At 49.8% G+C, this 12,075-nt stretch overlaps 1 pseudogene; it reads left to right on the top strand.

The window, feature by feature from the left end:
- Positions 1-10,168: 10,168 nt before the first annotated feature.
- LOC123191691 (uncharacterized) overlaps positions 10,169-12,075 on the top strand; it is a 49,548-nt pseudogene continuing 47,641 nt past the window's right edge.

The raw sequence follows: 12,075 nt of genomic DNA, 5'->3' as shown, positions 1-12,075 counted from the left end.
TACTCAGTGGCATCCTTAGGAGGAAGCAAGTCACCAGCAAGAGCAATTAGTTTGTCCGTGACAGACATGGGAGTCGTAGCAGGCTTGCACTGCAACATACCTGCACGATGGAGGAGATCCTGGGAGTACTTCTTCTGAGTAAGAGTCAAGCCACCATCAGAATGAAGAACCTCGAGACCCAGAAAATAATGCAGTCTCCCAAGATCCTTAACAGCAAACTCAGCACCAAGAGAGGACACCAGCCGATCCGTAGCATTAGTAGACGAGCTAACAACGATGATGTCATCAACATAGACCAGAATGTACATAGTCACCTCCGGTCGCTGAAGGATAAACAAAGACGTGTCCGCTGCAGAAGGCACAAACCCATGAGCACGAAGAGCAGCGCCAAGACGTGCATGCGACGCACGAGGGGCCTGCTTCAGACCATAAAGAGCTTTGACAAGACGACACAAATGATGTGGCTGAGCAGGATCAACAAAACCGGGCGGCTGACGCATATAAACCTCTTCTTCCAGAACTCCATGGAGAAAAGCATTCTGAACGTCAAGCTGTCGAAGCAACCATCCTCGAGTAACAGCCAAGGAGAGAAGAACACGAATATTGTTGGTTTAATAACAGGACTGAATGTGTCTACATAATCAATAGCATACCGTTGCTTGAATCCCTTGGCACCCAGACGTGCCTTGTATCTCTCAATGGAACCATCAGCATGTTTCTTCACCTTGAATACCCATTTAGAGTCAATGACATTGACACCAGATGGAGGTGGAACCAGGCGCCAAGTGTTGTTTCGTTGAAGAGCATGAATCTCCTGCTCCATCGCAGCACGCCAGTGTGGAATGCCAAGTGCTGCCTGAAAATGTCGTGGTTCAGTCATAGGGTCGGCCTCAGTATGCACCATACAGGCTGCAAGCCATGCAACAGTGCCGTTAGTTTGCTTCTTCGGTTGGAAGATGCCACTCTTGCTGCGAGTATGAGGAGGCAGGACGACAGGCGGAGGTGGCGGTGGAGCAGCCACCACAGAGGAGCCACTGTCCATCAGCGGAGAAGAAGACGTGCCTGGAGTGGTTGGTGAAGACGAGCCGCTCGAAGCAAAGATCGGCAAAGCCGTCCGCTCAGGCGACTGTGCCGCGGGAGCAGCCAGCCCAGGGAGCAACGCTGCGGGGTCAACCGTCCCAGGCGACATCACCACGGAGTCAGCCAGCCCAGGCGACAACGAGGCCAAGGACCCAGGCGACCCAGGCGACAGCGCCGTGGCCGGCGTAGGTGACAACGAGGCTACGGACCCAGGCGACGCGGGTGCCTCATCGGATCCACGTGCATGTCCCATGCACACGCGATCGTCATCGTGAGCAGCCGGCGTAGCAGCAGGCACAGCCGGCGTAGCAGCAGGCGCAGCCGGTGTAGCGGCGGCTGGCGCAGGTGAGGCCTCATTATCATCCTCAAGAAGCTCAAGTCGTGCACCTCGCCCAGTCCCTGCACCATGGTTAGGCAACAACAGAGGAGAATATGCAGCATCCACAAACTGATCAGGCAAAACTGGAAAAGAGTGCAACTCGGTGACGGGAGTATCAGTGGAAGATGTGAGCGTGGAAAAAGGTAAGTCAGTCTCATCAAACACAACATCACGGGAAATGTAAACACGATTCGTTGGAATGCGGAGACACTAGTAACCTTTGTGGAGAGGACTGTACCCAAGGAACACACATTTTTTTGGTCGATACTCAAGTTTATGCTTGTTGTACGGACGAAGATGTGGCCAACACGCACAACAAAACACTTTGAGGAAGGAGTAATCTGGAGTTTCATGAAGCAACACCCCGGGAGGAGACTTCATACGAAGAAGTCGTGTGGGAGTCCTGTGTATCAAAAAACAAGTAGTGACAAAAGCATCGCTCCAGAACCTAAAACGAACAGAGGCATGTGCAAGAAGGGTTAGACCAGTTTCAACTATGTGACGGTGCTTGCACTCAGCTGCACCGTTCTGCTGATGTGTATGAGGACAAGACACATGGTGTGAGATGCCAAGCTTCTGAAAGAAGGTGTTGAGATTACGATATTCACCCCCCAGTCGGATTGAACATTGATAATTTTGTGCTTAAGCAACCGCTCAACATGCGCTTGAAATTGCATAAAGACATGAAACACATCAGATTTGCACTTAATAAGATAAATCCAAGTAAAGCGACTGAAAGCATCGATGCAATTGACATAATAGTTGTGACCACTAACAAAAGTTTGGGCATAGCCCCACACATCTGAAAACATAAGTTTAGAGGAGCCTTGACAACACGACTCGATACAGAAAAAGGCAACTGATGACTCTTGCCTTGTTGACAGGCATCACACACTAGAAACTCCTTATTACTCGACTCGACAGGAAGACTATGACGATGAAGCACATGGCGCACAATGGGAGTGGTGGGATGACCAAGGCGAGAATGCCACTGCGACGATGACACCCGAAAACCACTGAAAACTAGAGGAACTCGCGCATGGAGTCGTGGCACATCAAGCGCATATAATCCGTCGCGAGCTCGACCACTAAGTAGAACGTCCCTCGTGTCCCGGTCCTTAACAAAAAAATGGAAAGGGTGAAACTCAAAAAACACATTGTTGTCACGAGTTAACTTAGGAACCGAGAGTAAACTACGTGTGACTGAAGGAACACGAAGGACATCAAGAAGACGCAAGGTTTTAGTGGTACGTGAAAGAACAGATGCATGACCAACATGTGAGATGGGCATACCTGATCCATTGGCAGTGCAGACCTGATCATGACCGGTGTAGGCCTGGCGAGTGGCCAGCTTGTCAAGCTGGCTCGTCAAATGGTCTGTGGCGCATGTGTCCATGTACCATGCAGGGTCCACCGAGTACGAAGGAGTGAACCCAGGCTCCTGTGTGGCGAGAGCAGCTTGCTTCTCGTTACCCTTCCTATTGTTCCCAATGCCAAGGAAATCACGTTTGAAGCGACGATGACAGCGAGACGCCAAGTGCCCCTCAATGCCATAAAGCTGACACTCAACCCCACCCCCACATGCCTCACAGTGTAGCCGCTTGCGGCCAGCCGTCAGAGGAGGTGGAGCGGGAGGACGGGGCTGGTTGCCCGTGGACGGTGGCGCCTTCTGCTTGGCACCACGGGCACCTCCGCGGAGAGTAGCGTTCGCAGAGGGACCCTCCGTGTAAACGCTGACGGAGCGACGGGCAGCAAGCCGCTGTTCGATGTTGAGGAGGCACGTGTAGATATTGTGAGGCGGCATCGGGGTGTCACGTCCGTTGATGTTTTCAACATGAGAATCATAGTCCTCATCAAGCCCATTGAGAATGAACGAAGTAAACTCCTCATCACGAAGAGGCTTCCCAATAGATGATAGTGTATCGGCCAGACTTTTGACCTTGTTGAAGAAGGCCGTGACGGAGAGATCATTTTTCTTGACCTCACCCAGCTGGTTACGAATGGCAGAAGAACGTGCCAGCGACTGCGATGAGAAGCTGGAATTGAGGGTGGCCCATGCATCCCTCGACACCGCGGCAAAGACCACCATGCCAGCCACGGAAGGAGTGCGCGAGGACTGAATGGCACCCAGAATAGCCTGATTCTAAGCGATCCACCGACGATGAGCAGGGTTGGTCACCATGACAGAGCCACCATTGGCCGAGGGCACCGGAACCATGGCCGGGGGACACGGCAGCGTACCATCGACATACCCCTCAAGGTAGTGACTACGCATCAGTGGCAACACCTGAGCGCTCCACAGGAGGTAGTTATCAGCAGAGAGCTTCACCGTCACCAGATGAGCGAAGTGGAACGGTCCTGGTTCAGCCACCGGTGCGGAGAGCTGCGAGTCGAGCGTCGGAGGAGCACTATACGGAATCTGCGCATCGGCCGACGGAGGCGCACGGTAGTGTTGGTGATGACCGTAGGACGCCATTGGAGGTACGTTGTAGGGCTGCAGCGACGCGACATATGGCATAGAGTCTGCGTAGGGCGCGCCGTACGGCGCCTCGTAGGGCACCACGGAGGACGAAGCATACGGCACCGGCGCGACGTACGGCGACAGCAATGGCACGACGTACGGTGCTAGATACGACCCGCCGTAGGGGACCTGAACGGGAGCACCAGGGGGCCGGAGGCCGGCGTTGCAGCATGCGCTTGAGTCCTGATGTAGGGCGACGCAGCAGGGGGCTGATTCCCGGTGTAGATCAGTCGCGCAGGAGCGCCAGAGGAATCGCAAGACGGTCATGCAGAGAAGCCAGACGCATTGGGGCCAGATGGATTCGCTAGTGCAGTAGATGGATCACGAGGCGGCCATGCAGCTACACCATGTGAATCGCTAGACGGCCATGCAGGGACTCCAGACGCATCGCGGGCCGGCCATGCAGGAGTGCCTGATGCATCGGGGCCGGATTGGATCGCTGACGATCGGGGCACGGGCGATCGGGGCGCAGGCGGGTGCGACCCCGAGGCACCCGGGCGAGCCCAGACGAGGGGTGCGGACGCCATGAACGGCGAATCCATCGCGAGGGTTGACGGAGGCGGCACGGCGGCGGAGGCTGACGCGGCGGCGGCAGAGGAGGCGGAAGCACGGTGCGGATCGAATGCATCGTCTGATACCATGTTAAACAAACTAGGATTTGGAACAATGCTCGATGCCCTTGGTGGGCACGGCTATCATATATTTATAAGAGGGAACCATACAAATACAGGTTATGTTATAACACGTATATCTACTATATACTTATTCTAATAGGAAGAATGTCCCCAAAGTCAAGTAGCAGGGGAACAGCGAAGAGCTCGACAAGGGGAGTCTGTTGGATAAGGTCATGGGCTCGGCCTTGTCCCGTGGCGGCATGGAGCGGCTGCCGGAGCTGCTGAACTCCGACGAGCAATTTCTCGCAGAGGAGGGAGAGGTAGAGACGGGTTTTCTTGGGAGGGGATGAGGACTGTGAGGTTCACCTATTGGTACTATTTATATGAGAGGGGGAGGTCAGAATTCGAGCAGATGGTGATGCTTAATGGTGGCTGTTCCTCTGCCTTGTAATGGCCACTATGGGAGTTTCCCAGGCGCACTGAGGAAGGCAAAGGGTCGAGGGAGCCGAGAGGGTTCCGTTCAGAGAAGTTTCGGGGCAAGGAAGAGGAGGAGAAGAGGTACAGGCGTCCATGGCTGTAGGCTCTCTGTAGGTGTTCGTGTTCGTGAACAAACGACGAGAGGAGGAAGAAGATGTTACCAGGAGTTGGGCTAAGGAAAAAAATTAACATGGGCCTTAGTGGAAACTGGCCCAGGGAAAAGAATAGAAGTGGGCTTGGTCCAATTAGGCTTAGGATAGAATTACCAATTAATCTTATTTTAAGTGTGCAAAACATTTATCTAAAACAGCATATAAAATAAATGTTCACAAAAAAATTTTGTTTAATTTAAGTGGGTAAAACATTTTGTTTAAACAGGAAATGAAAAAAAAATGTTCACATGAACCTAAATAATATTTAAACATTTCGAAAGATAGTTTTAGCCACAAATAAAATAGTTATCATGCTCTTATTATTGAATAAGGGCTTTATAGTTTCCCAATAAATGTTATATTTTATAAATTCTCAAGGAAAACAATAATAATTGAGCCATATTAAACATTTCCAAATATAATTCTAGAGAACTCATATTATCTCCCCTCATAAATTATATTAGTTTTATTAGAAATATTTAAGTGGCATGAAACTCCAAATAAGATTTAATTTCGAATGAACTCAAAAATTCAAAGAACTCCAAATGGAATACTCATCCCCACAATTGAGAAAGTCATTTTATTCTCACTCCGTAAGTTTGAAAGTGGTTCTTAATATTTCATAGGAGTCCAAATGAAAGAAATATAATTTGATTTTTTTAACAAGTCTCAATTTTTTTTTAAAGTCACAACAACTCACTCAATTATAACTTATTATTAACATTCCAAAATTTGGAAAATTTTGGGATGTTACAGTAGTTGAGGTAACAAGCTAAACGTCGAAGTCCACGCGGAACTACTAGTGAGACTGAAGTCTCTCTGCAAAACATAAATTAAGCAAACGTGAGTACAAATGTACCCAGCAAGACTTACATCAAATCTAGCTACATATGCAGCAGTATCAAAAAAGGGGTGGTGGAGTTTAACTGCAGCAAGCCAGCTTTGACTTAGTGGCTAACCTGAACTACGACTGCAAGTAACTCTTTTGAGGTGGCGCACAGGAGTCCACATATTCACCAATCAATACACCACTATAGATCCGCTCCCGTCTCCCTACGAGAAGGTCATCCACAGCACTCACGCTTATTTTGCAAGTTTTAGAGTGTCCACTTCAAGTTATCTATGAACTGTACACGCAACCCAGAAGTCCTTTACCGTGGACATGGCTATTCGAATAGATGATGTTAACCCTGCAGGGGTGTACTTCTTCACACACGCTCCCACCACTTATCGCCGTTTACACGACATGTACTCGGCAACCTTCAAGCAGAAGCCCAGCGAGGGTGTCGGCCATGACCTGACTAACCACACAAGTCCCTAGTCTAGGTTTATCGCCTATTCAGGTTCCATTCGAAGGGAGTCCGGCCGAGGTTTCCACTTACGGCCCTGAAAGATGTGTGCGGGGTTCCGAGACACCAAACAGGCGACTCGGTACACTGGGCCATGTGCCTACCGCATCACAGCCCACCCCTCGGGTCAGCGCTACACACGGCCTCCAGCGTACTATAAACACCAGAAACTACTTGCAACTCCTGGACAGAGGACAAGGGCAGATAATAAGTCGAGAGTGTCCATTGGTTTCGGGCCCAACGCGTGGTAGTAGTTGTTCATGGATCACAAACACAGAACTCAGTTCCTGAGGATGGCTTCAATGAGACAACCCACCATGTACTCCTACATGGCCTCTCACTGCTACCTTTACCAAATCGTGATCACACACTTAGGTCACACACAGTAGGACATGTACACACATTCCAATTCATCCCGGATGAATCAGACCTAACTCAACTCTAAGAAGTAGCAGGCATGACAACAAGAATGAATGAGTAGGCACATCAGGGCTCAAACAACTCCTACTCATGCTAGTGGGTCTCATCTATTTACTGTGGCAATGACAGGTCATGCAGAGGAAAGGGGTTCAATTACCGCAGCGTGTAACAGTTGAATCATTGTTGTCCTAATGCAGTAAAAGAGAGCACGAGCAAGAGAGTGGGGCTGTATTGAAATGAACAAGGGGGTTTTGCTTGCCTGGCACTTCTGAAGATAGTACAGTTCATCATCGGTGTCATTGATCTCATCGTCCGAATCACGTCTACTGAGAGGGGACAAACACCGGAAAACAAAGAAAGAACTCAATCAATGCAATGCACAATATGATGCATGATCATGACATGGAAATATGCTTTGATTTGGGCTAATGCAATAGAAGGTCATTTTGATTGAAGTGGGATTCAAAACTAGATCGAATTCCAACTCCAAATCTATTATCAAATTTATCCTAGTCATGTTTCAACCTAAACAGTGAGGTTAACTTCCGCAAACATGCATGCAAATGCCATAAACAGATTCTTTGGATTTTTCTGATAATTTTTCATATATAAATTATTTTATTTGGAGCTACGGCTGAATTACTACGAATTTTTGAAGTTTAAACCATTTTCTTGATTTTTCTGGTTATTTAGAATTAAAACAAATCCAGTAAATGATTTACTACGTCAACACGATATCACAGTGAAGTCATCAGGTCAACTGGGTAGCCAGGGTCAAACCTGACGCGTAGGACACATCAGATAGTGTCTCAAGGGTTAATTAAGGTTAAAACTAAACTTAACTCTAACTAATAGGGCCTGGGGCCCACTGTCAGTGACTCTAGGGGTTAGTTAGGGCATCATTAGTCACTAATGACTATGCCACATTAGCGGCCGCCGGGGTTAGTCGTCGGTGACCTCACAGTGCAGCGGCGGCTCGCTGGCCGGGCGATTCCGGCCACGAGAGCTCGCGCTCTTCGGCTCTACGAACCAGCGTGACGAGGCGCTTCATAGCATGGCCGTGCCTGGCCGTGGGGTGGTCCGTGGCGATGGCAACCACGACGTCGGTGGAGGCCGGAGGTACAGGCGCGTTCTGGCACGGGGCTGCGGTGCGAAATCGAGCACGGGGAAGGAAAGGAAACAGAGGGGAGCTCACGGCGGGTCGTCGGGCGTGCTCAGCGGGCTCGTGGAAGGACGAACTGTGATGGGCCATTCCCGGTGATCTCGGATGGCCGGGGTGGAAGACGACGTTGATGGCGGCGATTCGATGCGCCCCGGGTTGCGTGGCTCGGCGAGGACGATGCATGCATCAAGGCGGAGCACTAGAACACAACCGTTGGGCAAGGGAGGGCTGGTGGCCGCGGTTAACGGTGTCGGTGGCGACGAGCTCCGCTCGGTGGTGCTCGGGGGAGAGGGGCAGACGAGGGAGAGACATGGGAGAGAGGGGGAGAGTGACCAGGGGGTCTGACCGTCTCCATGGCGTCGCGAGAAGGGACGGGGAGGAGTAGATAGGCAGAGAGGAGGTGGCGCGGCTGCGGCATGCCTGGCACGCAGTTGCTCCTATTGGCAGGAGCTTGAAGAAGCTCCTGGCAGTTGGGCTCTGGTGGGTTGGGCCTCTCTGCAGTGCTGGGCTGCATGTAAGACAGGTAGTTTCTCTCTCTGTGTGTTTTTGTTTTTCTATTTGTTTATTATTTGCGATTGTTTTAAATTCGAAATGAATTCAAACCCAATGCCAAATATCCTCTGGATATTTTATGTTGTTGAATGGACTATTCCAAACGCACATAAAATGTTTCAGGGTATTTGAAAATATATTCTACACATATTATGAATATAATTCCAAATGCAAATAAAGTAATGATTTAAATTCAGTGCCCAAAATATTCCTCAAAAATGTTCATTATTTTTGGTTTGGTGCAAAAACCTTTGCCAAAATATAACCAACATTATTTAAGGCCATTTTGGAAACATTTAATGCATGTTCCAGGGTTCTTTGCCATTCTTTTATTTAAATTTTGAGGCTTAATTCCCTCAATTCAAATTCCTTGAATTTAAACATGATGCATGATGCCCACTGGTGCAACTATCTACAGTCATCAATCTAGGGTTGTGACAACTCACCCCCACTAAACAAGAATCTCATCGCGAGATTCAAGATGTGAGGTAAGAAGACAGAGGGAACACAAAACTACACAATCTCTTGAGCTGAGACACAAAACACATATCGGGGGTGATGGGAGGCAGATGACGAAGGTTCAATTTTGTAGGCAACAATTCCATAGTTCAGGATGATGGTGCATTGGTTTCAAAGTAGCGAGGAATAATTGCCATGATTCCATAACGGGACACCTTGGGGGAGGTGACTCATAGATTTATTCCCTTTAGTGGCAAAAAGAATTACTTTTGATACCTAGATCATTGAAACTCTTCATACCAGCCTGAGGAAATTCACAATTGATCGTTTGAAGGAATTCGAATGAATGGCATACTCAGTTTGGAAAGGAAACTAGAGTTATAAGACAATTCGACAAACGGAAGGCACATTCCAATTGATGCCGAGGATATAACCTAGTGTCTGAGCGTGCTCTCAAGAAGTTGAGCATTTCCATATTCATCAGGGTCTTACCAACATCCATGACGAGGATCCTGGCGACACATCACACTACTAGGCAAAAGCTTATAGGCAGACGCTTACTAGTAGCGTGGTTTTATACCCCTCACTACTACTACTTACTAGTAGCGCGATTTTATATCCCCCGCTACTACTAAGTTGATAGTAGTAGCGCGGGTTTATAACCCTTGCTACTACTAAGTTATTTCCACCGTGCCCTTCGGGACCAGCCGTAGTAGTAGCGCAGGTTATCAGCCCATGCTACTACTAAGTTGATAGTAGTAGCGCGGGTTATAAACCCCACGCTACTACTAAGTGGTCTCGAGCGTGCACCCGGGACATGCCATAGTAGTAGCGTTGGGTTAGCGTGGGGTATAAACCCAACGCTACTACTAAGTGATCTCCTTGCCGCCGCCAACTCCGCCTTTCTCTCCCCCATTCACGCCGCCTCTCCACCCCCACCCCATCTTCTCCTCATCCCTGTGTCGCAACCCTTGTCCCTTCCTATCCTCTCTCCCTCCCTCCCATGGCGGAGTCGCCCGAGAACACCGCCGCGGCACCCGCGCCCGCGCCACCCGCCTCTCCCGCCCCCTTGACGCCAAGTGGGATGCCTTCCTCGACCTCTCCATCCGCCGCGTCGCCTACTCCTCCCTCACCGGCGCCTTCGGAGGCCTCATCCTCTTCCGTAAGCCCCCAACCCCATCCGCCTCACCTCTCCATTCCCCTCGCTGCATCACGAGATCTGTTCGTCGCACCTCCGTGGGTATCTCATGATCTAGGGTTGCGCAAAAATAATGCTCGTGTTCCATATCGATTGGCCTAATCTGATGAGGGATTCCCTAGCTGCATAGGTAGGGCGCGCTCCTCCAGGCAAAAACATTTGGGAATGTTACTAATGTGCATGCCCTGCTTTAGGGTGTTGTAGATTGATTGTTTCTTGCGTGATTGGAGCCCCAAATTTGCGTTGAGTGCTCTGAGATCCTGATGATTGTAAGCAAAAAATCACGTATGTTTTATTTCATGTATGTTTGTATTCTGCAGAGGCCAGAGTCTTATTTCAATTGATTCGTCAGCCAGTGTATGAATAGCAGGACATGCTTGAATTTGGCTAAGCTATGTGATGGCTTTGACTGTTAGGTAGGGAAACTTTTGTTTGTGATTTTATTAGTGTGAACAATGCTTTCCTGGTGTTAGTCATACTCTCGGAATGGTTATGGTGAATCATGGTTCTGAAAATAATTATGTCTTACCATCATTTCCTCGTGTCTGGTATTTTTTTAGAGAAAGAACAACGCTTTGTCTGATTGGGATTGTGGTCTGTGGGGGATTTAAATACTGATATGTTTTTCAAAATTACAGTGTGTTTCCTATTAGATTTGCACCATGCTCATTTTTAGAGTAACACTGTAAGAGGCATATGATATGTTTTTTATATGATTAATAGTGAGTTGGCGGACCTACAGATTCCTGAGTTCGGTCTTGATGCTGTTCATTCCAAGTGTTAAGCATGAATTGATAGGGCTGTGGTATGATTTTTATTGATCTTTGATAGTGTGAATTTGTGAAATGTTGGTTTCTCTTAAATCATCATCAAACTCACCACCTTAGTTCTGTTCTAAAAGTGACGCAAACTGCTTACACCATATAGGCTGCAGTATGTGGAGTCCTAAGTGTCGGGGGTTGGGTGTGACATATGCCAAAGGATGGCTTATCATGGTATGAGCGAGTAGAACGTAGCCGGTGTCTGGAAGCGGGATGAGGCGTAGACATGAACGCCGGCGCACTTTACCCAGGTTCGGGGCTCTCCTAGGAAATAACACCCCTAGTCCTGCTCTGCAGGGTCACCGCATGATCACTTAAAGCACTATTGTATACAAAGGTGCTCCTCGAGCTGTATGCTAGTGGTAGGAGAAGGCAGGGCTAGCTCTCTCCTCACTCTATGGGTGAGTCTAGGTCTAACCGGTTGGGAACACTTTGCATGGGTGCCCTGGGGGGTTTATATAGGCCTACCCCCAGGGGCACAATGGTAATCTGGCCAGGTGTAGGGCCCGGCTGTCAGCATCTCTGGTCGCCGGCTTCTCCGCCGGCTGCTGGGGCCCGCCGCCTGGTGGGCCCCTCCGACTAGTCGGGTATGGAGCTGACAGGCCACCTCCGTCGCTTGCGGGTCCGGCCAGCTGCTTGTTACTGTAGCCGGAATGCTAACGACGCATGCTTGGTCGGGGGGGTGGCTACAGTCCTGCCGTCTCGCGGGAGGTCACTGTAGCCTCACCGCGTCTCTTCTGGTTAATGGCGAGTGGACCCCGAGGGGAGAGTAGGCCGCCTGCTAGAGGCCGGCCTCCCTCGGGTCCGACTGGTCAGGACCTGACGCCCTCCGGGCTCTCGCTGCTTGGTAGAGCCCGCCGCCTGCAGGCCGTGCGGACAGGCCGTCGTGGG

This window comes from Triticum aestivum, chromosome 2A, assembly GCF_018294505.1.
Source record: "Triticum aestivum cultivar Chinese Spring chromosome 2A, IWGSC CS RefSeq v2.1, whole genome shotgun sequence".
In the NCBI taxonomy this organism is placed as follows: domain Eukaryota; kingdom Viridiplantae; phylum Streptophyta; class Magnoliopsida; order Poales; family Poaceae; genus Triticum; species Triticum aestivum.
The sequence above is the reverse complement of the archived record's forward strand: the minus strand, read 5'-3'. Positions and strand labels throughout refer to the sequence as shown.